The 26,660-nt window shown below is 43.2% G+C and overlaps 1 protein-coding gene and 1 long non-coding RNA gene across 6 annotated transcripts in view; one reads left to right on the forward strand and one right to left on the reverse strand.

Moving 5' to 3' along the window:
• ST3GAL1 (ST3 beta-galactoside alpha-2,3-sialyltransferase 1) overlaps window positions 1–26,660 on the reverse strand; it is a 133,946-nt gene that overhangs the window by 61,214 nt on the left and 46,072 nt on the right. For 4 of the 5 annotated variants that reach the window (XM_034434824.3, XM_087890911.1, XM_087890910.1 and 1 more), the window contains exon 2: window positions 78–270. The gene's annotated coding sequence lies outside the window, so the exon portion shown is untranslated. Of the gene's footprint in view, window positions 1–77; window positions 271–7,283; window positions 7,481–26,660 lie in introns of those variants that run through there. The other variant, XM_034434823.3, reaches the window with a different exon arrangement.
• Window positions 14,334–17,955, forward strand: LOC117675818 (uncharacterized). The gene is made up of 2 exons (XR_015733444.1): window positions 14,334–16,135; window positions 17,783–17,955. It is a non-coding gene; the product is annotated as an uncharacterized LOC117675818 (long non-coding RNA).

The following is a 26,660-nucleotide window of genomic DNA, read 5'->3' on the forward strand; positions in this document are numbered from 1 at the left end:
AGATTCCGGGAAAGACACACAGTTACCAAACCCGGAGCCAACTTTGCATTGTGAAATGCTCGAAGAGATTCATTTACCTTGGCAACTGTTTTCACTTGGCTGGTTTTCTAAACCCTGGGTAGACCGATGATGGATTTTAGTTTTCTCTTCCTGTCACTGAAGGTCTCCAATTCTTCCCCTTGTTTTTCCCTTCTTCCGTCCCAGCGAAACTGTCCTCCTTCAGCAGCAGAAAAATAGGCCCATGCTTGAGATCTTCAAATCTTCATGGATCTGCAAGAGAGAGAGCAGAGAAATCAGTTCGATTCCAAGATTGTGATCATGCATATATATCTGTAGTCAGTGGTGAAATCTAAAATTTGTTACTACTGTGGGGGGGTAATGTGACTGGTTGGGCGTGGCCAATTTTTTTTTTCTTTTAAAACCATTTTTTGTAAAAAAAAAAAAAAATGCTTTCAAAAGGCTCTGACAATTCCAGCTGAGTTTTTTTCTTTTAAAAGCCTCTGCCGATCAGGCAACTCAGCTGGGATCATCAGAGGCTTTTAAAAGAAAAAAAGCCTCTGCCGATCAGGCAACTCAGCTTGGATTGTCAGAGGTTTTTAAAAGTATTTTTTCTACAACCTGTTCAGAGGTTGTAGAAAAAAATGCTTTTAAAAGCCTTTGACGATCCCAGCTGAGCCGTGTGATCATCAGAGGCTTTTTTTTTTACCTTTAAAAGCATTTTTTCAACCGAAGAGTTTGTAGAAAAAATGCTTTTAAAAATTAAAAAAAAAAAGCCTCTGATGATTGCGTGGCTCAGCTGGGCATGGGGGAGGGGGCAGGGATTTTTGCTACCGGTTCTCCAAACCACTCACCACCATCACTACCGGATCGGGCAATCCGGTCTAAACCGGGAGCATTTCACCCCTGTTTGTAGTTATATATCTCCCATCCAGCCCTGAAGGAAAGATTAGTTTGGATTTTAAAAAATTTTCTCCCTCTCTCCCTAAATAATCTTGTATTTCATGTGGGAAGGCTATCTTAGATTTGCTGAGAATATAGTACACGTCACCCTCGATTTACGACCACAACTGAGCCCAACATTTCCGTTATTAAGTGAGGCGTTTGTTAAGTGAGTTTTGCCCCATTTTACGACCTTTCTCGCCTCAGTTGTTAAGTGAATCACTGCAGTTGATAAGTTAGTAACCCGGTTGTTAAGTGAATCTGGCTTCCCTATTGACTTCTGCAAAGGTCGCAAAAGGGGATCACAGGACTTTGGGACACAGCAATGGTCATAAATGCGAACCAGTTGCCAAGCATCTGAATTTTGATCCCATGACCATGGGGATGCTGCAAAGGTTGTGACTGTGAAAAAACGGTCATAAGTCACTTTTTTCAGTGCTTTGAACAGTCACTAAATGAACTGTTGTAACTCGAGAATTACCAGTAATGGAAACCAACATGCCTCCCCACCCCCTCTAACTTTCCTTTTTTGGGGGTGGGGGTGTTTCCTCTAAATTCAAGATCTTCTGCTAATTGTGTTGTTGTAGGAGATGACCAGGCTGAGCCTGAGGGAGAGGTCAAACAAGTCATAAGTCACGAGTCCCTGCCGGTCTTGAATGCCTTTCTTATCTCCCGCTCTTTTCCCTTGACTGTTAGTTGGCCGGATTCTCATACAGAGCTTAAGCTGGCAATAAATCTTTAAACTCATTTGAATCTCCTGATATCCCCGGCCTGCTTGACAGTTGTGTTCCTGACGCTGCTACTACTACTAATAATAGTTCTATTCCACCTTTTGCTTGAAGCCACCTGAATTATTTTGAGCTGGTCATTCTTTCAGCCCATCCCTCCTCCTCCCGGGATGGTTGTTATGGGAAAAATAGAAGGGAGCACAATATACAATCATACAAAACAAAAATGGGATACTGAGAAGCAAGGAAAGAAAGAAGTAAAACATTTATATACGTATTTTATATGAGTCCTGTGCGCTTAGTCTTTATGAAGTTTGTTTCAAATTCTATAAGCAAGGCTGACTGAGATTGCAAATGGAGCTCAAGATTGCACAATGCTTCGGTCAATGAAGTTCCTAATGTCCAGTAGTTCCACTGGTACTTATTACAAGTGTATTTATGCCACTCCAGTCAAAAATATGAACCTGAATAGCTTAGATTCCCATAATTGTCACCAATAATGATGCAGATTGAATGAAACTGTGCCAAGATCATGGGAATCACCCATGCGGAGCATTCTGGGATCCAGAAAGAATATGGGATGGAATGAGTATGGTGTTGGACTAGGATTACCCAGGTTCAAATCCACCTTTAGCTATGAAACTTTGTGAGATGACTTTGGGCCAATTTCTCTCTCCCTCCCTCCCCCTCCCCCCTCCCCCCTCTCTCCTTCCTTCCTTCCTTTCTTCCTTCCTTCCTTCCTTCCTTCCTTCCTTCCTTCCCTCCCTCCCTCCCTCCCTCCCTCAAGCCTATCTCTAAGATTTGTTCTTGGTGGGATCAAGCAACAGGAGATCCCCTGAGAAAAGCAGGAGAGAACTGCTAGGATCTAGAGTAGTGTTTCTCAACCTTGGCAACTTTTAAGATGGGTGGGGGACTTCAGCTCCCAGAATTCCCTAGCCCATGCTGGTTGGGGAATTCTGGAAGTTGAAGTCCACCCAACTTAAAGTTGACCAAGTTGAATCTTCTGGGATAAGGATTTGGTGGTCTTTTGGGGTATGTGCTCTCTAAGCTTGGTTGTTTTCTTGCAGATGTTTCATTACCAAACTAGGTAACATTATCAGTGCTAGTAAGAAGTAGGGTCTGCTCTCAATTTATAGTGGATTTAGTGGATTGCCCTATCTGTGTTGGTGGTTCTTTGAGAGGACCTCTCATTTCAATCCTGAACTACTCTTAAATATTCTCCTTGGTAGTCCCACAGATCTGAGGTTCCGATCCAGACCATGTTGCTCAAAGAAAGGACTCTGGTCCTTCTGAATGGCTGCAATGGCTTTATTAAAGCCAGCTGAAGACATGTTACCAAGACCCGATGGCCTAGGGGTAGAGCTCTTGCCTCACAATCAGGAGGTTGTGAGTTCGATCCTAGGTAGAGGCAGATGTAGGGTCTCCTGCTTGGGCAGGGGGTTGGACTCGATGACCTGCAAGGTCCCTTCCAACTCTGTTAATCTGTTATTACTACCGAAGGGTCAAGCAGACACTTCTCCTGTCCCACATATAGAAGCTAAGCAGCATCTAATTTCAACAGTTGGCAGTAAGAGAATATGTTGAAATAAAGAAGCCCAGAGAAGGCTAGGTAGAAAACAGATGACTGTTCTCCATTATTTTGCTGCTACCTTTTTGGTTTTCCTGGCATCTGCTGCTGAGGGGTCCCTACATACCTAATGGTAGGGCCCAGCCTGACCCAGGATGCTCCTATTGTGGTGTACCTGGCTTGTGTAACAATTGGGGAGGACCTCAGTCCCAACTGACAGTACACAGCCTTGGTTTTGAAGACACAAGCCAAGATGCCCCTTGCCTGCCTCTATCTCTTGGACATAGCAGACAGCTTGAAATCATCTGGCATCAAAGCAAGCTTGCAATTTTTTCCAGAATTACTCCTTCTGCTAAGGAGACCTTTGCTTCCCTATCTTCTCCAGGATGCCAGGAACGTTCTTCCAAATTTCTTCCAGTGGCTTTTTTTTTAAAAGCTTTCTTTATTGCTGAAAGCAGTAGAAGGTGCATTATTGCTGATGTCGTCATTTCTTTGGCTGCCTACCTGAAAAAGTTCCTTCCTGTGGCCTTTTATGGGGTGAAGTAAAAGTACAGAAGGCTATAGAATCCTATTTATTAAAGCAGGCAAGATAAGAAACAATGGATGGAAAATAAACAAGGAGATAAGCAACCTGGAACTAAGGAGAAATTTCCTAACGGTGAGAACAATTAACCAGTGGAACAGCTTGCCTTCAGAAGTTAAAAAGAGACTGGACAGCTGTTTGTCCAGAAAGGTATTGTGTCTTCTGCTTGAGTAGGGGTTGGGCAAGAAGACCTCTACCACTGCTGGATGAAAAAAAATCCAAGACTGCATAACTGTATAACAATCTATTTTGTGAATAAAATCTTCTAAATGCAATCCATTGCAGAAAAACAAACAAGAGAGAACAACTAGAATGTCAATAGAAAATGAAAGGTGGAGTAGCACAAACGCAATATTAGTAAGGTAAAGGTAAAGGTTCCCCTCGCACATATGTGCTAGTCGTTCCCGACTCTAGGGGCCGGTGCTCATCTGTGTTTCAAAGTCGAAGAGCCCGTGTTGTCCGAAGACGCCTCCGTGGTCATGTGGCCGCATAACTAAACACTGAAGGCACACGGAACACTGTTACCTTCCCACCAAAGGTGGTCCCTATTTTTCTACTTGCATTTTTTATGTGCTTTTGAACTGCTAGGTTGGCAGAAGCTGGGACAAGTAACGGGAGCTCACCCGGTTAACACTTCACTAGGGATTTGAACCGCTGAACTGCCGACCTTTCGATTGACAAGCTCAGTGTCTTAGCCACCGAGCCACCTGTTCCAACTCTGTTATAGAGCTTCCCTTAGTGCAGGAGAGGGAATCGTACAATGCGAAGAATGTTTTCCCGCACCCTTGTCCCACACCTCATTCCGAAGTAAAGAACTTAACACTGCAGCCTTAAGAATTTCTCTTTTGGAAGCATATTCTCTTTCATCAAATTGAATAGAACTGGGAAGGGGAAAAAAAAACACCCCACAAGATACAGGAATATTCTTCTGCACAATACCGGTATTAAATATACTATTCTCCCCCAGTCCTTTGTCAATGTGGTTGTCTATTTTTTTTTTTTTTTTTAAAAGAGTTCCGGGACGGTCTATTTTTCTCTGCTGCCTTGATCTTCTCCCCTTTTGTTCCGTTTTTAAGCTCCTCGCCTTCTCAAGTTCTTGGCCCTCCAAAGGACTGCCTGCGTCAAAATAGCATTTAAAACCCTTTTCTGGCGAATGATGGACCTGTGTGTGTGTGTGTGTGTGTGTGTGTGTGTGTGTGTGTGTGTGTGTGTGTTTATTGGCTGGTGGAAAGTCTTACGTTTAAGCCTCACTGAGAAGAGGCACAATCCTGGCACAAGGTCTATTGCCAAGGATGGGTATCTGTTTGGCAACTGAAAAGGATAGGGAGATGCCACTGGCCAAGCCTGTTGGAGCCGCAGGTGCCAACCCCTTTTGGCACGGAACGGGGGCATGGATATGAAGGCAGATGTGAAGGAGCGGGGTGCAGGAAACAAAGGGGAATTCGGCTGTGGCCTGGGCCTGTGAGTTAATCAGCTATCGTGCAGCATATTTGCCGAAAGAACAGAAAATAAAAACCCCAGCATGAAAGCATACAATTCCTTTTTGCGTTATTCAGAGCTGGCGAGTGGATGAAGGGTGTATGTACGCACATCCACAAGAGATTTTACAGGTAGCCTCGACTTACAACACTTCACTTAGTGAAGGTTCAAAGTTGCAACAGCAAGAATATGGAGATTGGCATAAAAAAATAACATATTGAAATGTTGAATAATTAAGGAAAGATTATAATTCAACCAAATATGTGTATTACTGCTAAAAGTCTATAAGATTGTTAATTGGGTTAAATATGAAGAGTATTGATTTATTTGGACTAAAACGTAACTCTGGTGCCACACTGTTCACACAACGATATGTTTGTAGAAGAATAAAAAACAAAAAACTTTTTTACAAAAAAAAAAAAGAAGGAAGGCGCTTCATTATTTCTGCTTAAAACCCCGTAAACAAACAAATACAGTATAAATGATCATTAATGGTCACTTGAAGGAAACTTTGACGCAATGGCTGTGAGAAATAAATGAATAAAATGAAACCTTAAAAAAAAAAGTGAGCGATGCCCCTTTTTCACACTTACGACCCCATGGTCGTGTGACATACATGCAGATGCTTGACAACCGGTTCATATTTATGACGGTCGGTGGTACGTGTCCCTGAGATCCTCTTTTGTGACCTTCTGACATGCAAAGTCAATGTGGAAGCCAGATTCATTGGACAATTGTGTTACTAATTTAACAACTGCAGGGATCCACAGAACCACCGTGGCAAGGAAAATCCCAAAATGGGGCAAAACTCCCTTAACGAATTCAGCTCCAAACGAATAACCAATCATGCGACCAACTGACCAAACTGGCACCCAAGACATTTATAAGCTAAGGAGAATAGGATATGTACATTCTGCTGATGACGTTACCTAGTCTGGTAACGAAACGTTCGGAAATAAATTGAAGCAAGCTTGGAGAGCAAACCACTGCCGAAATCTAAAACCCGAGCTACAAGTATTTTCTATTATGTCGCTTAACAAATGTCTCACTTAGCAACAGAAATGTGGGGCTCAATTGTGGTCGTAAGTCGAGGACTACCTCTCCAGTATTTTCAAATTCTTCCACAACCCTCTGAGACAAAAAGCAATTGACAAATGTTCCTTGATAATGTTTGCAATCTTTCTGCACCGAAAATCATCTCCGTCTGAAAGTTCACTTATTTATGCCGTGTTTCCCAATGAGCCCAAATGCGACTCCGGAGATTGAGTTTAGAGTTTAAGAGTTTATTGGATTTCTATACTGCCCTTCTCCCAGGGGACTCAGGGCGGTGTACAGCCACATTAAAACACCAATTAAAATTTAAAACCAATTAAAACAAATATGTACAATTTGGCCCTCAATTAAAACACACATACACCCACTTAAAATTCATATTAGGCCAGTCCGGCTTGCTGAAACAGGAAGATCTTTAGGGCACGGCGAAAAGTACGCAGGTCGGGGCTAAGACGAAGCTCTGGGGGCAGCTCATTCCAAAGGGCTGGTGCCCCCACAGAGAAGGCTCTCCCCCTGGGTGTCGCCAGTCGGCATTGTTTGGCTGACGGCACCCTGAGGAGCCCCTCTCTATGGGAGATTGATAGAAAAATTATTCATCTATCGATAATAAAAGGGAAAGAAAAATGGGTGTATTTAGCCAACGAACACCCATGAAACTTTAGATTTCCCATCATCCATAAAGATACATTCATTGCTTTATATAATATGGAACTATTACAGTGGGGGGAAAAAACATAACATATTTATCTAAGACGTATTTCACACCAAGAAATGAGTTTTCCCTCATTCAGGGAAGAAAGCGGAGGAGGAGGAGGAGGAAGAGGAGAAGAAGAAGAAGAAGAAGGGGGGGGGGAGGGAAAGTGCCTTGGGTTATAGTTTTAAATTCTTCCCCCACCTGTAAAACAGACAGTCTGGGAATTTCACCTCTACTTACAGGGGTTGTTGAGTAAGGGTCTCACACCCTTGACGTTGGGTTTCTGCTTTTCTAAGTTCTTTACGTCGCCTTCTCCACTCCGGGAGTCCAAGTTTACACCCAGCAATAAATTCTTTCCCAGCTGCACATCAAACAGAGTGGCACATTTGAAGCCGGAGTGAGTGACAGTGGGAACAACTTCTGTTGCTTGTGTCCGTGAGATCCCACCCTCCCAGGCTGGATGCAAATGAGCCCGATTAGGAAAGCAGAGGAAACCAGGCCTGCACAGTTCAGATTACAAAGTTGGGAGCTTGAGATATGGACGTCCCCCAAGGGCCAAAGGACAGGCGACACAGGAAGATTGCAATTAAGCAATAACTTTTTTTCCCCCAATTTTAACAAAGCGAGGAAGGAAGGCTTTAATTCAGAAGGAGAAGGGGAGGGGGGGTGAATTAACTCTTTTGGCCTCTTTGCAGGATCAAAACCAGCCCTGTCCAAATATTAGGATAAAAAGCACACAGATCTATCGTTCTAGTAAGCTATGAACAGCATCGCGTGGGAGTGAGGGCATGGATGCAGAGAGAGAGAGAGAGAGAGAGAGATGGAGGGAGAGAGAGAGAGAGAGAGAGAGGGAGAGGGAGAGAGGGAGGGAGAGAGAGAGGGAGGGAGGGAGGGAGAGGGAGAGAGAGGGAGGGAGGGAGAGAGAGAGAGAGGGAGGGAGGGAGAGAGAGAGAGAGAGAGAGAGAGGGAGGGAGGGAGGGAGAGAGAGAGAGAGGGAGAGGGAGAGAGGGAGAAAGAAAGAGGTTTAAATCCAGGGATCGACACAAAAGGGATCCAGCAGTGACTTTCCCAACAGCATGGATCTATTTGAAGCCGATCTAAAGGTTTGTACGAGCGAACTTTAAACGAAAGGCAAACTCCGAAGCTTGCAGGAAAAATGCAAGGAAATCGTCGTAAGTCACTTTTCTTCAGTGCCGTTGTAACTTTGGTCACTAAACGAACTGTTGTAAGTGGAGGATTACCCATTTGGGGGTACACTGTTATAATTTTAAACTGTTTTTAATAGGGTTGTTGATTTTAATTTTCTTTCATTGTGATTTGTATTGGAAGTTGTCATTTTGTAAGCCGCCTTGAGTCCCTAGGGAGAAAGGCGGCGTATAAATCGCAATAATAAAAATAATAAAATAAAATATGCCATAATCTTTCCCTGTTCAAGGTTACTCACTTCCCATGGTCACGTGAACAAAATCCAGGCGCTTGGTAAGGGACTCATATTTATGACGGTTTCTGTCAAGAGTTTAGGCAGCGTAACTAGTATTATGCGATAAACCCAGGAACTATAACACAGTACACAGCACACAGAGCTTTTTAGATATAACAGTGATGTTACATACAGTGAACTATACAAACTTATAGGTGATTAAATACCTGTACAGCTACAGATACACAGACGAGCAATAATGCACCCTGAGAGAACAAGAAGTATAATGCACGAGGAGGAGGCTTGAGGAAGAAGGTTTGAGTAGAAGAAATGCCCTCTAATGGCTTCCTTTATATAGGCAGCTTCTGGCCTATTCTGCTGCCTCATTCTGCTGCCTCATCTTCCGGCTTACAACTCAGCTTACAGCTGTTAACTCTTTCATACCCTGACAGTTTCAGTGCCATGTTTGCGACCTTCTGACATGCAAAGTCAATGGGGGAAGCCAGATCCACTTTCTTAACTATCATGGTCCCTCACTTAACAACTGCCGTGATTCACTTAACAACTGTGGTAATAAAAGGTCGCAAAATGAGGCAAAATTCACTTAACAAAAGTCTCACTTAGCAACACAATTTTTGGATCCAAATATGGCCGTAAATTGAGGATTACCTGTATTAAGTTGCGGGGTGTTATGTGGCAGGTGCTTGCCTGTTTGAATTCTAAAGTCCCAGAGCAAAAGGCTATACAGTATTTGGAGTTGAACTGTTTTGTTAAACAGAACATAACGGTGAACTTGAACAAGGACATCTGACTCTTGCTTAGAAAAGCCTGACTATTAAAGTGATGGATGAGACCCTGGTACCAGGTTGCTTAGGAATGTTTTAGTAAGGAGGAATGTTAGCGATAAGGTAAAAATCTTAGCCTATCTTTGTTGTGGTCTGCCCGTAGCCTGCGGAGCTGGCAGGAGAGTCGGACAGTGAGGAGGTTGGGGAGGAAAATGGGCCAGTCCTGGAGTCTGGGGAAGGCTCAGACGAGGGCTCTGTGTTGGAGGCAGAGATGGGGCCAGGGCCATCTGGGAGGTATGTGCTGCCTCCGGAGCCTCCACAGTTGGACATCAGCAAGGCAGAGGAACAGGGGGAGCCTGTTCCCAGTGTGTGCGTGCGCAGAGCTGCCAGAAGACAAGAACAGTTAAAACAAAAGGGACGACTCAGGAGAAGGGCTTGGAGATGATTGGCCCCTCCCATAAGACTTAAAAGAGAAGCGAAGGCACATGGGCCTTTGCAGGAAGCAACGTTGTTAATTCTGTGCAGTTTAAAGTCTGAAGCTCTGTTTGATTCTGGACTCGTGTGGCTTTGCCAATTAGGTCTTTGGCAGCGTGTCAAGGGAGGTAAAGGTGGGTGATTATCAGCCTTATCCCGAAGGACTCTTTACAACCTTTTGGGACTCATCTGTGAATGAACAGAATTCACAGCTGTTGCAATAAAAGAGGTTTTTGGGACTACTCGTGTGTTTTACTGACTCAGTAAAGCTCAGGAAGCTCAGAACAATCTTCTAACCTTTAGCTGAACTGTTTTACTATGACTACTGAAGATGTATTTAACAGATTAACAAAATTGGAAGGAACCTTGTAGGTCCGTGATGGCGAAGCTATGGCACGCGTGCCAGAAGTGGCATGCAGCGCCCTCTCTGATGGCACACGAGCCGTCGCCCCAGTTCAGCTTTGCCGTGCATGCGCGCGCACATCTCCCACTGGCCAGCTGGTCTTCGGGTCTCTACCGTGGATGTAGGGTGGGGCATGTGCGGGATCCGCATGCACATGTGCAGGGGCGTGCACGAAGGGCTGTGCATGCATGCTTGGGGCACATACGGGGGGCACATGTGCATGTGTGGTGGGTGGGGTGCTGTGGGGGCATGCGCAAGAGGCAGGGTGCATGCAAGAGGGCATTTTGGGGATTCGGGCACGCATGCACATTTAAGCGCGCCCAAACGAGCTTTGGGCACTCGATCCAGAAAAGGTTAGCCATCACTGTTGTAGGTCATCTAGTCCAACCCCCCCCCAAGAAGTTTTTAAGAAGAGATAGGACATTTTGTCGGAAATAGTATAGGGTTTCCTGTCTGAGCAGGAGAGTTGGACTAGAACAGGGATCTCTAGCCTTGGCAACTTTAAGACTTGTGGATTTCAACTCCCAGAATTCCTCAGCCAGCTTTGCTTTGCTGGCTGAGGAATTCTGGGAGTTGAAGTCCACAAGTGCCAAGATTGGAGAGCCCTGGACTAGAAGACTTCAAAGATCCCTTTCTAATGTAGGTAATGCGGATCCAGCTAGATGATCACTGAAGGGCCCTCTTTATTCATAGTATTGTAAGAAAGAAAATGTGCCTGTTTGAGAGAAGCAACTAACTATATCCAGTTGAAACAGTACAAAGATAAATGAGAAATTCCTTTGAAGTAGAAACATTCTATAAGAGGGGCCCCTCAGTTGTCAGAGATAGAGACATTTGGTGATATACAGTTTGAAGGTTAAAAAGACCAAGGATGACCACATGAAATATCAACAAGAGATAATTTGAATCTATGCTTCAGTGATTTACAAGAAGAATTATGACTGTTTAGCAAAGATAATGTAACAAACTTTGTAATTAGAAAAATGTCATTTGATGTAACGAATGTCTGCAATGATAAAACTGCTGAGTTAACAGAATCCTTTGTTTGAAACTGTATAAAACTAGGGTCTCAGGATCATAATGTTGCTCCGATCTTGAGGTATCAATACCTATCTGATCCTTATTGCAATAATAAACTGACTCTGTCTGCCCCGAAGGGATGTCTCTTAATTCCTTCCTTCCATAACATCTCAACTCTACTCTCCTCTCCCACCCTAATCCTATCCTATCCCATCCCCTCCATTTTCTGATTCATTGACTTCCGTGAGCTTTTTTTTTTTTTTTTTAAGCTTAAAAGGCTTGCAATGGTGTAACTGGACGGATCAGCTGAAATTTATCACGGGTCAGTGAAAGGAGGTGGAGACAACCTATGCAGTGAAAGAGGGCTGCATTCCTCCCAAGCATTTTTCTTCTCCGGAAGCAATGAAAGAACCAGCTGGGAACCATCAAGCTCTTTGCCGGAATGTCTTCTGGCTCCAAGATCCTGGACAGTATTAAAGCAGGTCAGGGAGGCCTCTTTTTTGCATTAACAAGTTGAGGTTGGGAATTAGCAGCAGTTTATTTATACGAGGCACAGCTGTTCCCAACCTGGGCCTTTTCAAGTATAGGGCAGCTCCCAGAGAGAAATGCTGGGTTTTTTATTTATTCATTTTTGCAAAAGGCAGCCCAAGATAGAGACCCCCCAGCCTTTTGGGCACCAGGGACCGGTTCCACGGAGAGAGGTTTTTCCGTGGGGGTGGGGGTGGTTTTGCATGCTGCCTGCATCCTTGTTCGTGTGGTCTGGTTATAGGCATGCTGGTTTGCCTGGGTTTCAATTCTTTTTACTACCGGTTCTGTGGGCGTGGCTTGGTGGGCGTGGCAGGGGAAGGTTACTGCAAAATCTCCATTCCCTCCGCACTCCAGGGGAAGGATACTGTAAAATCTCCATTCCCACCCCACTCCAGGGAAAGGATACTGCAAAACTGTAAAATCTCCATTCCCATCCCACGGGAAGGATACTGTAAAATCTCCATTCCCATCCCACGGGAAGGATACTGTAAAATCTCCATTCCTTTCCCACTCCAGGGGAAGGATACTACAAAATCCCCATTTCTTCCCCACTCCAGGGGAAGCTTACTGTAAAATCTCCATTCCCTTCCCACTCCAAGGGAAGGATACTGTAAAATCTCCATTTCCACCCCACTCCAGGGGAAGGTTACTGCAAAATCCCCATTCCCATTCCACTCCAGGGGAAGGTTACTGCAAAATCCCCATTCCCTCCCCACTCCAGGGGAAGGTTACTTCAAAATCCCCATTCCCTCCCGATCAGCTGGGACTCGGGAGGCAGAGAATAGATGGGGGCGGGGCCAGCCAGAGGTGGTATTTACCGGTTCTCCGAAGTACTCAAAATTTCCGCAACCGGTTCTCCAGAACTGGTCAGAACCTGCTGAATACCACCTCTGGATCAGGAGACAGGGACCCCTGACCCAGCTCATTCAGTTTCAGTGCAAGGCCCTTTTGTAGTTTGTCAAATGCAAGAGGCCTTATTTGTAAATCATGTTGGTTAGGGAAGTCTCTTGTATTGCTAAACCAGTGTTTCTGGGGTTGGTTCAAATCCAAAGCCGCTTGCTGACTTTTCTCTTCACTCAGGTGCCTTTGCTTGCCCCAAAGGCTGAATTCTCCTCCTCCTCCTCCTCCTCCACCTCCTCCTCCTCCTCCTCCTCCTCATCATCATCATGGTTGATACCTAGGACGCTGGCAGCAACCCGTATCAACCATTAGCACCAGTCAATGGTATTTGTGATGCATTTTTGAATGTTCAGTTGACTGAGTTTCATATTTAATGAATAATAATAATAAAAAGGACAATTTTATCCCATGAGAAATCAAAGGCTGCATTATTCCGTATGCTTCTCTGGAAGCAACTTGGACTTTACTTCTGAGTAAATGGAATACTATTGTTAGTTTAAAAGTGAGCAAGCCTTCACTGCTTTGCATCCATTGCAGTCCAGGTAGTCCCTGCCTTACGACCACAATTGAGCCCCAAATTTCTGTTGCTAAGGGAAACATTTGTTAAGGGAGTTTGCCCTTCCTTGCCAAAGTGGTTAAAGTGAAGTTGTTAATAACATGGCTGGTAGGTGAATCGGACTTCCCCACTGACTCTGCTTCTCAGAAGGTTGCAAAAGATGACCTGACCCTGGGACATTGCAACCATCATAAAAACCTGTGACAAGTCTCTGAATTTTGATCAGAAGACCATGGGGATGCTACTACGGTCATAAGTGTGAAAACCGGTCATAAGTCACTTCTTTCAGAGTCGTCGTAACTTTGAACTGTTACTAAACGAACTGTTGAAAGTTGAGGATTACCTGTCTATGCCATAATCTTTCCCTATTCAAGGGTTACCCTTTACCAAGTTTCTGGTATTTTTTCTTCCTTTCTTTATCGTAAGGGGTGGCCAACCTTGGCAACTTTAAGACTTATGGACTTCAGCCCTTGAAGGGAAGGGAAGGGAAGGATGGAGGGAGGAAGGAAGGAAAGAAAAAGAGAAAAAAGAGTGAGAGAGAAAGAGAGAGAAAGAGAGAGAGAGAAAGCAAGAGAGAGAGAGAAAGAAAGAGAAAGAGAAGGAAAAAGAAAAGAGGAAGGAAAGAAAAAAAGAGAAAAAGAGAGAGGGAAAGAGAGAGGGAAGGAGAGAAAGAGAGAGAGAAAGCAAGAGAGAGAAAGAAAGAAAGAGAAAGAGAAGGAAAAAGAAAAGAGGAAGGAAGGAAAGAAAGAGAAAGAGAGAGGGAGAAAGAGAGAAAGAAAGAAAGAAAGAAAGAGAGAGAGAAGGAAAAAGAAAAGAGGAAGGAAGGAAAGAAAGAGAGAAAAAAGAGAGAAAGAGAGGGAGGGAGAAAAAAGAGAAAGAGAGAGAGAGAAAGAAAGAGAAAGAGAAAGAGAAAAAAAGAAGGAAGGAAGGAAAAGGAAGGAAGGAAGGAAGGAAGGAAGGAAGGAAGGAAGGAAGGAAGGAAGGAAGGAAAGAAGGAAGAAAGGCTAAAAAAAAGATGTTTATTTATTTTGACAAAAATTAATGGTTTCTCTTTATGCTTGAAGAGTTGAATTGTGGCTGAAATGTTACTCCTCCGAGGCACACCTATCCAATAAATAATCTCTCTTTTAAACAAAGTCAATAATTGACATTACAATATAAACCCCCCGGTTTTGTGTGTAAATGCTGGAAAGATGGTAACGAAACCCTGAATTTACTGTTTATCTGGCTCAAAACTAGAGACGTTGTCAGTTTGATCTATGTCGAAAGCCGGCAGACTACGAGACCTGCACTTTGTATTTTATTGCCTATTAAAATGAAAGCCCACAAAACCGTAGAGCAAACAATTAGCACAAAACCAAAGTCTTCAATCACCTTTTCCTTTTTTTTTTTTTTTATCACCAGTTGCTTTGGTCTGGCATCTTTGCATAGTTGTGTTTGTTGTGTGCTACCTTCTCTGATATAGTGGATATTTATTTCAGTGGCTGAACACACGGAAGGAGCCGTGCGACTCCAGAGGACTCCGCGCAGCTTAGATTAACCAAAAGAAAACGAAAGAAAAGAAGCAAACCGTTTTACCAGCTGTGAGAAGTTTTATGTCAAAATACATTTCACCTGCCCTTAAACATTAACAGAATCCACAATGGAGTGAGAATCAGAGTCTCCACCAGATAACTGATAGTCAAGCTGAAACTGCTGTTTGTACTTGACTAACTTTCCCCCTAACAGGAGGAAATCTTTTACTCAAACTTCTTCAAACCCCCAAATAGGTTACCCAGACCTAATCCACATATCAAAGGAGAAGGTCTGTAAATACAAGTAGAGTTAATTAAATGAGGTCTCCCAGCAGAACTCCATGTTCACAAGAATTTTTTTTTTTTAATTTGATTTATATGCCGCCCTTCTCCGGAGACTCAGGGCGGCTTACAATGCGTTAAGCAATAGCCTTCATCAGAATAAACATCATAGATGGCATACCCACACATACCCACACATACACGCACACCTCAAGTGTCATCCTTGAATCAGCATAGACACTTCCACAACCAGGACAAGTTCCCCCTATAACTGTGATGGCGAACCGATGGCACGTGTGCCATAGGTGGCATGCGGAGTCATATCTGTGGGCACGCGAGCATGCTGGCCAACTGATTTTCGGGTCTTCTGGGCCCTCCGGAAGTCAGGAAATGGGCTGTTTCTGGCCCCAGAGGGCCTCCAGGGGGAAGGTGGGGAAGGCTGTTTTTGCCCTCCCCAGGCTCCTAGAAAGGCTCTGGAGCCTGCGGAAGGCGAAAAATGGGCTACTGGGCCTACCGTGCCATCGTGTGTCAAAAGCAGGGGGAGCGTGGGGGGTCATGCATGCATGCATGGGGGGTGGGGCACATTGAATTATGGGTGTGGACATATGTGCGTGCGACCCCCCGCACTCCCCCCGCTTTTGGCAAAAAAGTTAGCCATCACTGCCGTATAACAATCAGCTGCTGTACCCCATCTCTCTAGAACTGCCCTTAAAAGACAAACTCTTTGCTTTTAGGAATAAGTATTTCTTCTTTTCTCACAGATGTCTGGATCTCATTTTTATTTATTCTTGCGCAACACCGGCTCGAGTTGGAATCCCAAATTATTCTTCTAACATAACCTACAACATCTCACAGTGGTTCAATGTCCACCTTTTTTTTTTTTTATTTGATTTATATGCCACCCTTCTCCGGAGACTCAGGGCGGCTTACAGTGCGTTAAGTAATAGCCTTCATCCTTTTTGTATATTTATATAAAGTCAGCTTATTGCCCCCACAACTGGGTCCTCAATTTACCTACCTTAGAAAGGATGGAAGGCTGAGTCAACCTTGAGCCTTGGCGAGATTCGAACCTGCAGTAATTGCAGGCAGCCGGTCTTAATAACAGGGTGCTTTAAACCACTGTACTACCAAGGCTTCTTGCCCCAGGATCTCTGAGAACAACCAAGTTTTCAATAGAAGTGGCTAGAGCAGTGCACCAAGTGCTGAAAAGGTAACGTGGAAACGTTGCACACACGTGTTCGTCAGGGCCGCAGTCTGGAAAAGCCGAACTTCTGGGTTCTACCGTGCATGCATGCCCAACGATCAGCTGGTTGGCGCACAAGCCCAGGCTGGTTGTCAGCATTGCCGCACGGGCGAAGGGATCGCACTCTGGAAAAGCCGAACTTCCGGGTTCTGGCGGGCATGCGCACCCAACGATAATCAGCTGACTGGTGTGCATGCGCAAACTGGTTTTTGGCACTGCCGCACGTGCGAAGGACAGCTGATCGTCGTGCGTGCATGCATGCCAGTAATCCGTGATCACATGATCACGGGGATGCTTCAAAGGTCATAAGTGTGAAGAATGGTCAAAGGCACTTTTTTCAGAGCCATTGTGACTTCAGACGGTCACTAAATGAACAGTTGTAAGTCGAGGACTACATATAATTGTAAATATTTTTCACAATGCTTATCTGAAGCAGCTCCAGGTTGCATGGAAACTTTGGGAAATGCTTTTGCATGATCTTGCAACCTCCGAAAAAAGACAGGAAAGTACATCCTATTCTTGTATGATTTTTGGAAGGTCCAGAGGCTGAATGAAAGTAAGGCTCTCTTGCATGACTTCCAAAGGATTCGGGGGCCTGGCGTGTCACCAAAAATGACATGGCACGTCACTTTTGACACATGTGTCTTAGGTTTGCCACCAGGCTCAGTTCTCCTATCTGGGTCAACCTGCTGAAAGAGAGAGAGAGATAGAGGAAAGAGAGAGATAAAGAGAGAATGGAAAGAGAGAGACAAATAGATAGAATGATATGATAGATAAATAGATAGATGATAGGTACGGTAGGTAGGTAGGTAGATATGGTAGACAGACAGACAGACAGACAGACAAGACGATAGATAGATGATAGATAGATAAGATAGATAGATAGAATGATAGATAGATAGATATAGATAGATAGATAGATAGATAGATAGATAGATAGATAGATAGATAGATAGATAGATAGATAGATAGATAGGAAAGATAAATAGATAAGATAGATAGATAGAATGATAGATAGATAGATAGATAGATAGATAGATAGATAGATAGATAGATAGATAGATAGATAGACAGACAGACAGACAGACAGACAGACAGACAGATACAGTAGGTAGGTAGCTAGGTAGATACGGTAGACAGACGATGATAGATACATAGATAGATAAGAAAGATGATAGATAGATAGATAGATAGATAGATAGATAGATAGATAGATAGATAGATAGATAGATAGATAGATAGATAGATAAGAGAGACAAAAAGATAGAGAAACAGAGAAATGAAAGAGAGACAAAAAGAGAGAACGAGAGATAGAGGAAAGAGAGGGACAAAAAGATTGGGAAAGAGGAAAGAGGGAGAGAAAGAGAGAGAGAGAGCCTTGGAGATGAAGTTAAACATTTGTTGGTGGGGCTGAAGTGTTCTGTCCACAAACTACAATGTTTCCCAATATGGTTAACAGAAACTTAAGCCAATATAATAACCCTTTTCTTTGTATATTATTGCTAAATATGCCATGGTAGGAATAATACTTAATTGAACATCTACTCTGCATTCTCAATCACCACTAGTTTTCAAGCCTTGGTACACTAATTTGCAATATTCTTCTGCCCACAGGTTTTCCACTGAACAAGAATAACGCTTCATTTTCTAAATTCCTGGATCCGGTGTCTTTCGGAATAGTTAAGACCTCAGCTAACATACAAACAGCAAAAAGCAAGCGATGCGCTTTCAAGAGCATTACTTCATCCACTTGTTATTTATTTATTAAATTTATGTAGCTGCCCGTATCACGTTACGAAAGGATTAATATTTCATTTTGCTTTCCTTCCTTCTCTCCTTTTAATCTTCATGGAAAATGCTTCGGGGAAAGAAGTCTCTAATTATGCAGAAACACACAAAAGAATTTATTTTCCCTGAGAGAAGTTTGAAAACATGAGATAAACCAACGTTCATTGGCTGATATTTGTAAACATTTCCAGAAAGGCAGAAACACCGAAATACATTGACTTAATTGAGCTGATATCATTTTGGATTTTCCCTGGGGAAAGCAATTTGGAAGTCAAGAGATCTGCATTTCACCTTAACCCCATTCTGCCTGATCATGGCATGTGGCTTTGGTTTCAAAGACCGTCTGGTCACAGAAATTTATCATCCTGGTTCTCAATAGGAAGGCTATTGCTTAGTGCATTGTAAGCCGCCCTGAGTCTCCGGAGAAGGGCGGCATATAAATCAAATTAAAAATAAATAAAAAATAAAAAAATAAATAGGGTCACACATCCCTAAGGAGAACTGGTCCACAATTGGAGGGTTTTCTTGAGATTTTCATCTCCTGATCAATGACCTTGTGGTAGCCATGGGACAACGCCAGGAGGGCCATTGCACAAATCATCTAGTTTAATGAAAAGAAGGACTAGGGGAGACATGATAGCAGTCTTCCAATATCTCAGGGGCTGCCATAAAGAAGAAGGAGTCAAGCTATTCTCCAAAGCACCTGAAGGCAGGACAAGAAGCAATGGGTGGAAACTAATCAAGGAGAGAAGCAACTTAGAACTAAGGAGAAATTTCCTGACAGTTAAAACAATTAATCAGTGGAACAACTGGCCTCCAGAAGTTGTGAATGCTCCAACACTGGAAGTTTTTAAGAAGATGTTGGATAACCATTTGTCTGAAGTGGTGTAGGGTCTCTTGCCTAAGCAGGGGGTTGGACTAGAAGACCTCCAAGGTCCCTTCCAACTCATTCTATTCTATTCTATTCTATTCTATTCTATTCTATTCTATTCTATTCTATTCTATTCTATTCTATTCTATTCTATTCTATATTGGTCTCACTGTTCGGAAATGTCTCCTTAATTCCAGGTTGCTTCTCTCCTTGATTAGTTTCCATTCATTCTTTCTTGTCCTGCCCTCTGGTGCTTTGGAAAAAAAGTGGACCCCCTCCTTTTTGTGGCAACCTCTCAAATACAGGAATACCACTATCATATCACCCCTAGTCCTTCTTTTCTCTGGACTGGCCATACCCAATTCCTGCAACCGTTCTTCCTATGTTTTAATCTCTAGGCCTTTAATCGTCTTAGTTGCTCCTCTCTGCACTTTTTCCAAAGTTTCAACATCGTTTTTGTAACGTGGTGACCAAAACTGATTGCAGTATTCCAGATGTGGTCCTTACTAAGACTTTATAAAGCGGTACTAATACTTCACGTGATTTTGATTCTATGCCTGTTTATACAACCAAGGATCATATTAGCTTTTTTGGCTGCTGCTGCACACTGCTGACTCATGTTTAAATGATCATCAACTAGGACTCCAAGGTCCCTGCCACCGTTACTGTTTTGGAGCTTGGTGTCGCCTACTGTTCTGCCCCAGCTACTGACCCCAAAGTACGCAGCACACACAAAGTCCGTTCAAACCTTAGTTTACTGAATAAACCAGTGTTTTACAACAACAGTTGTTAATTAATTGCATTAACAGCCGCCAAGAATTCAAAGAATAATAACTGAAAGCTTACTATGGTTGGCAGAATGCCCAGAAGCAATTTGCAGGAAGCTGATAAGATAAGCAAGACAAGACACGAAGGTATGTGAACTAAGTTGTTCCCTGCAAATTGCTTCAGTCGGTGTTCCTCCTTAAATAGGCTAAGGGAGTGGCCAATTAGCCCCAAGCCTTACTCTCGAGGAGACCTCCTCCTGAGGAGCCACTCCTGCCTTTTGGCAGCTCTGCATGCCCGTGCATCGAGAAGAGGCTCCTCCTCTTCGTCCTCTTCACTTAAGGCAGCTTCTGGAGGTTCTGAAGGCCCTGGCTGAATCCACGTCTCTGGCACTACATCTTCTCCAGCCTCCTCATTGTCCTACTCAAGTGCCAGCTGTACAGGCTGCTGGCGCAGCACCACACCAGCCTCTTCGCTGTCGGAATCAGCTACTAGCTGCACAGACCATGTATGGGCCACAACACCTAATCTGTAGTTGTACCTTTGGTTTTTCCTGCCTAGGTGTAAAACCTTTGCTTTTCTCCACATTAAATTCCATGTTGTTGGATAGGGCCCATTGTTTTTGCTTTGGCCCAGGCTAAGAAAATACGCCATGAATTAGATTCTAATCAATTCAGTGCTACCTCAGGTTTGATGAGATGATCCTCACCTTGGAGTGATACTGTAGAGAGAGAATAAGCCTAGCACATAATTAGAAAGCAATTACTCATCAAAAATTAATCAGGATATTAATTAAACACAGTGTCCTATTTAAATACAAGCCGGTGTTACATTTCCAGTTGCTGATGAGAAAGCAACAGCGAGGACAAACTGTCAAGCAAACCCACATTTTAATATCGCCGTCAAAAGAAGAGAGAGACCTATGACACCCTAACAAATTAGTAACTTAAAAATTGTTTATGTAATAATCACGATCAGAGGGAAGGATTTAGCGTCGGAGTAAGCTTCTAAAAATTTAATCTCGCTAGAAATGCATTAAAGACATGAGGAATGTAACATTTTTTGGACTACCTTCTAACATTTTTTAATTAACAAGGAGCTCTCAAACTAAGGGTTGCCATAATTAAGAAAATTAGGAAGGGATTCCAGTACAGATAGTCCTTGACTTACAACAGTCCATTTAATGATCTATTGCTGCCTCCTGAGTCCCAGCTGATGGGCTATAAGGAAAAACTGTTTAAATTCTTGCTGTGGGGCTTCAAAGGGCCGCCCTACAGCTGATCAGTGTTAAAAGGCAGTGTGGTGGTAGACTGGTGCCTCCAAAAACAAATGAGTAGACCGGTGCCTGCAAAAATAAATGGGTAGACTAGTGCCTCCAAAAACAAATGAGTAGACCGGTGCCTGCAAAAATAAATGGGTAGACTAGTGCCTCCAAAAACAAATGAGTAGACCAGTGCCTGCAAAAATAAATGGGTAGACCAGTGCCTCCCAAAACAAATGAGTAGACCGGTGCTTCCAAAAATAAATGAGTAGATCGGTAGAACTCTGCAAGCAGTTAAAAGCCTGGTAGACCAGTACCTCTGCTAAATCCTAAAGAATTGTCACATGACCATCAAGCCACGCCCACAAAGTAAGCCACGCCCACAGAACCGGTAGTAAAAAAATTTAGAACCCACCCCTGGTTCTAACCACTGCTCCGCCATGGCTCTTAGAAGAAGATAGACAACCACTTCTTAAGGATAACTTAACTGATTTTTTTCCTGCATGTTGCAGTGGGTTGGTCTATATGATCCTTGTGGTCCCTTCCAACTCCACAATTCCTTGATTCTATATGTGGTAAACTATTACTAGCAGTTACCGGCAGCTCATTGACCCTGAAGCATTGTTTGGCTTCTGTTGTAAATGTTTGTCTCTAGCATCTCTGACAACAGGGCATGAAATAATGCATTCATTGTCTTTGGCAAATCTGTAAGTAAATTTAATGAGTTTATCTAAGGCTAAGAGCAGACAATGTGATGAAAAGTCCATCTTTTGGCTTAACAGGAGCTTTTGTTACTGGAGAAGGTCAGCTTCAGTGGGTTAATTGGCAAGAAAACATAGTTTGCGGAGCATAAACAGCCAAGCAACATAAAAAGGAAACCAGGAAAAGAAGTAATAAGGTTCTATCATTGTTTATTTGATATACTGATAAAAACCAATTTAAAAACTAATTACTGGTCCTCAACTTATGACTGCTGTTGGGATGAGAATTTCCACTGCCAAGCAAAGCAGTTTTTAAGTGAGTCAGTCCCAATTTCTGAAACCATTTTTGCCAGGGTTATTAAGCCAAATCACGGCAGCGAGTTGTGCAGTGACTCGCGCAATTTAATTTAATAAATTTATTGGCTACCCAGCTGTCAGGACAGAAAGTTGATAGATGCCGCAAAAGTCAGGATCTTGTTCAGAAAGGATCATTACTTCCAACAATGGTCTCTACCACTATCTTAGAAAGACCTGAGGCCAATGGTGGGATTCAAATCATTTAACAACAATCGGTTCTCTGCCCTCATGACCGGTTGGGTGGGCGTGGCCATGGTGGGTGTGGCCAGGGGGTGTGACAGGCAGCACTCAGCTTCCTGCATCCCTCTGGGAACAAAAACAGGCCGCCGGGGGGGGGAGTGCCCCGTTTTGGGTCTAGTAGGCCTCCCTGCAGCCTACCGGGAGCAAAAATGGGCTGCGGGGGGAGGGGGCGCTGCCCCCCGAGCCCCGTTTTGAGCCTAGTAGGCTTCCTTGCACTTACCTGGGAGCCAAAACGGGGTGTGTGGGGACTTCTGGAAGGGGCGGGGCAGGGAGGGGTGGAGCCAGCCAGCAATTTAACAACCGGTTCGGCCGAAGTGGTGTGAACCGGTTGAATCCCACCACTGCCTGAGACCCCAGCATGTATCTATCGTGATTGCTTGAATTCACGGGGAAAATATGAACAGTGAAATAACAAAGTTATAACAATGTTTATAAGGAGCCTTGGTGGCGCAGCGGACTAAAGTGCTGTTAAGTAGCATTTAGCTGCCAGCTGCCTGCACTTACTGTAAGTTCAAATCTCACCAGGCTCAAGGATGATTCAGCCTTCCATCCTTCCGAGGTAGGTAAAATGAGGACCTGGATTGTGGGGGCAATAAGCTGACTTTGTATAAAATAGAATACCGCTCAGTGGGGGCCCAAAAAGCCCTACTAAGCAGGTATATACAAAAGTATGAAGGCTATTGCTTAACGCATTGTAAGCCGCCCTGAGTCTCTGGAGAAGGGCGGCATATAAATCGAACCAATAAATAAAAAATAATAAAATAAAAGAAAGCCTTTTTTTTTTCATTTCCAGAGAGATAGCAATCTTAATTCAACTGTTCTTAATAAAGTCAACTCGATATTGGCCTCGCCTGGAAAATTGTGCTACTCTTTCATTCTTCTCTGCCTTCTAATGTTTATGAGAAAAAGATGTTGCTTCTCTCATTTCAGTTCTAAAAATCGTCCTCTGGGGTTTTGTGGTGGCACCTGTGGTCAGGCAGGAGCCAAGCGGCATTTCAGATTTCAGACCAAAGTCTCCAACCAGAGGAAAATGACAAAAAACAAACAAAAAAAGATTTTATGGAATCATTATTAAGAGAATTAGAGAGAGAAATAAAAGATATACTGATCCATGCCTAGTCGCCTTCCAAAAAAAATAAAATAAAATGGCACCGGATGGACTCCTGAAGTCAACATTTGCGTAATATCTTTTCCTTCTGAGTTTTTCAGTCTATGGTGAGGTTCCATGTCTGGAACCTTTTTCTCCTGGTATTAGATAGATTTCCCCCTCCCCTACTCTTATCACCAGCTCCATTTTACTTACTAGGTGTGCCTCTAGAGATTTAGCATCCCATCCTTATCAATTCCCTTTGGATTTTATTGGGAAAGCCTCAACTTCACGAGCGCTTCCAAAGCTAGCACTGAAGGACTCAAGAAGCAAACCAGCTGCGGTAGAATGTACTCAGTGCCATTCCTGATACATACATTGCACGCATAATTCATAATAAAGGTGAGCTTTGTGTCATTTGGGGGAAAGCAAAAGATACCTATCATGGTTGCAGAAGTTGATGGAGTTGGCTAAAATGGCAAAACTGACTACTTTGATTAAAGAAAAGAATATACCATATTTTTCGGAGTATAAGATGCACTTTTCCCCCCTAAAAGAGGGTGAAAATCTGGGTGCATCTTCTACACCAAATGTAGCCCCGCCCATCCGTTGGCCCCACCCTTTGGCCTCTGCCTCCCAGCAATTTACCTCCTTGCAGCAAGCAGCAAACAGCCCGTTTCAGCTTCAGCACAGCCTGATTAGCACAAGCAGTTGATTGTTGGTTGGATCGGCCTCCCGACCCTCAGCTGTTTCAGGCTGCAGGGATTGCAATTGCCTACTGCTGCGCGAGCCTCCGCTGTTTGCTTCAAGGAGGCAAATTGCTGGGAGGCAGATTTTTTTTTTCCTTGTGCTAATCAGGCTGTGCTGAAAATGAAAATGAAACTAAAGCAGGCTGTTTGCTGCAAGGAGGCAAATTGCTGGGAGGCAGATTTTTTTTTTCCTTGTGCTAATCAGACTGTGCTAAAAATGAAAATGAAACTAAAGCAGGCTGTTTGCTGTTTGCTGCAAGGAGGCAAATTGCTGGGAGGCAGATTTTTTTTTTCCTTGTGCTAATCAGACTGTGCTGAAAATGAAAATGAAACTAAAGCAGGCTGTTTGCTGTTTGCTGCAAGGAGGCAAATTGCTGGGAGGCAGAGGCAGATTTTTTTCCCTTGTTTTCTTCCCCGAAAAAGGTAGGTGCGACTTATAGTCCAGAGTGTCTTATACTCCGAAAAATACGGTAAGTACTTTTGTTTCCATAAGGAAACGGCTTCTGAATTTCACACTTGATCTGGAAAAGAATATAACTTTGACTTTGGGTTTTATAGATTAGATTGATAGATCTTTATAGAAATGACTTGTTTTTATTATTATTATTATGGAAAAACAAAAAACTGTGATGCTAATGCCTTATTCTATTGCAACAGAGAGAGTCGGAAGTCAATATTTCTTTTTCTTTTCTTTTCCCTACCTTTCCTCACTTCTCTTTCCCCTTTTCCCTCCCTCCTCACTGCTCTTTTATTTACTTTACTTTTTTTTTTGCATTTTATAATACTTAATAACTTAATAAAAATGGGGTTTTTTAACATTTAACAACTGTCTCACCAGCAAACAGAAATTTGGGGCTCAACGGTATGGTAAATCGAGGCCTGCCTGTATTGGTTTTGAAATTAAAAGGATGAATGTAGTTTAATCCAGTGTTTTCTTACGCTTGGCAACTTGAAGATGTCTGGACTTCCAACTCCCAGAATTCCCCAGCCAGAATTCTGGGAGTTGAAGTCCAGATATTTTCAAGTTGCCAAGAGTGAGAAAACATTGGTTTAATCCATGCTGATGAAACCTTTTGTGAACTAAGGGCAAGCTTTGGATTGATTCCCAGAATGTTTTGCAACATGTAGGGTTTTCTAATTGTCACAGAGAAATTGAAGTGGAAAAAAGTTTTTTTGTAGATAGAAAAGATGAATGGTTTTGTCAGATGTAAATGCCTTATTCTCCAATGTGTAAATAATGTATATATGGAACATCAGAGGTTAACTTATTCTTTGGACTTTAATGTATTCATAACTTACCACTCCCATTCCTAGCTCCACCCCTTGTATATATAAGGAGCCACCCTCACCATTCTCGTCGCTTCTACCTTGAATATTCAGTGAATATAGAATGCCTATCATAAATAAAAAGAAATATATTTAAAGCTCTAACTCCTATTATCTTTATTGAGTCTGATCCTGAAAATATTGCAACAAGCTGGTAGCAGAGGATGGTTAATTGACTCAATAAGTAATTAAAAATGTCCAAGAAAGATAGGCCCAACACCAGGGCCTACAGCAAAGAAATAGAAACTGATCAAGAGATGATCAACGAATCCACCAATGCGATTTCGAGAGAATCCGAAGAATACACCACTGAAGAAGAAGAACTAATGAGTGAAAATAATGACCAGAAAGAAATCGAAATAGAAAATAACGAACTCAGGTCAGAGATATTAAAGATACTAAAAAGCCAAAAGAATGATGAAAGTCTCATCGCGGACCTCCAGGAGATGCTGAAGAACAGCGGAGCAGCGAGAGAGAAAAACGTCATTAAAGAAAAACCCAAAGATCAAAAAATCGTAAGTGAGATGACTACTGAGAAAATAGTTGTTAAAAAGAAAAGATGTGATCCCGCGCGAAATTTTGAATGGCAGCCATCTTGGTTTCAACGAACTTCAAAAGAGAATGGAGCAGAGCCAATCAAAACGCTCAGTTCAAAATTTCTGGCGCGAAAAACACTATCAGACGAAGAAAGTGAGAAAGAAGTCTCAAACTCTTCAGATGATCCAAAATCAGAAAGTGAAGACGATTTAACAAAATCTCAAGTAAAGTCAGCAATGAAAACGCTTTTTGCTGCTTTTGGGCCAAGACTGAAAATTACCAAGACATCTACGAAGAAGCAAGAAATCAAACCGGCGACTCAAGACCTGCACGCTCCCATCCTGACTTCGAAAGCGACGACGCCCGAGCCCAGAGAGCCATGCCGATTTCGCCCTACACCACAGACAAAATCGAATACCAACGCACACAAAAAGAAGAAAAGAACCGTCACCACCACCAGAACCCCAAAAACCGAGCCAGAGACCGACTCATCTGAGGAGGAGCGGATCGAGAGAGCTGAAAGGGAGAGAACCTTCCACGACGCCACCAAAGAAGAAATGAGCAACGCGCATGTGTGAAACTACGTAGACGACCCAGAAGGACTTGAACTGGCCAGAGAACCGCGCAGACTCATTGCAAGCATCCCAATGCCGTTCTGTAATTTCCTGCACTTGAGAGATCACGGACTGCCCCAGGTTGTAAGTAATGGACAGAATAATGTAGGTAACTTACCCAGTGACTTCCCAAAACTTAGAATTGATGGCATTAATTTACAAGAGTGGTATCAACAGCTTCAGGTTATTTTCATGA

The sequence above is a fragment of the Pantherophis guttatus genome, chromosome 3 (assembly GCF_059756535.1).
Source record: "Pantherophis guttatus breed Tessera chromosome 3, ASM5975653v1, whole genome shotgun sequence".
Classification (NCBI taxonomy): Eukaryota; Metazoa; Chordata; class Lepidosauria; order Squamata; family Colubridae; genus Pantherophis; species Pantherophis guttatus.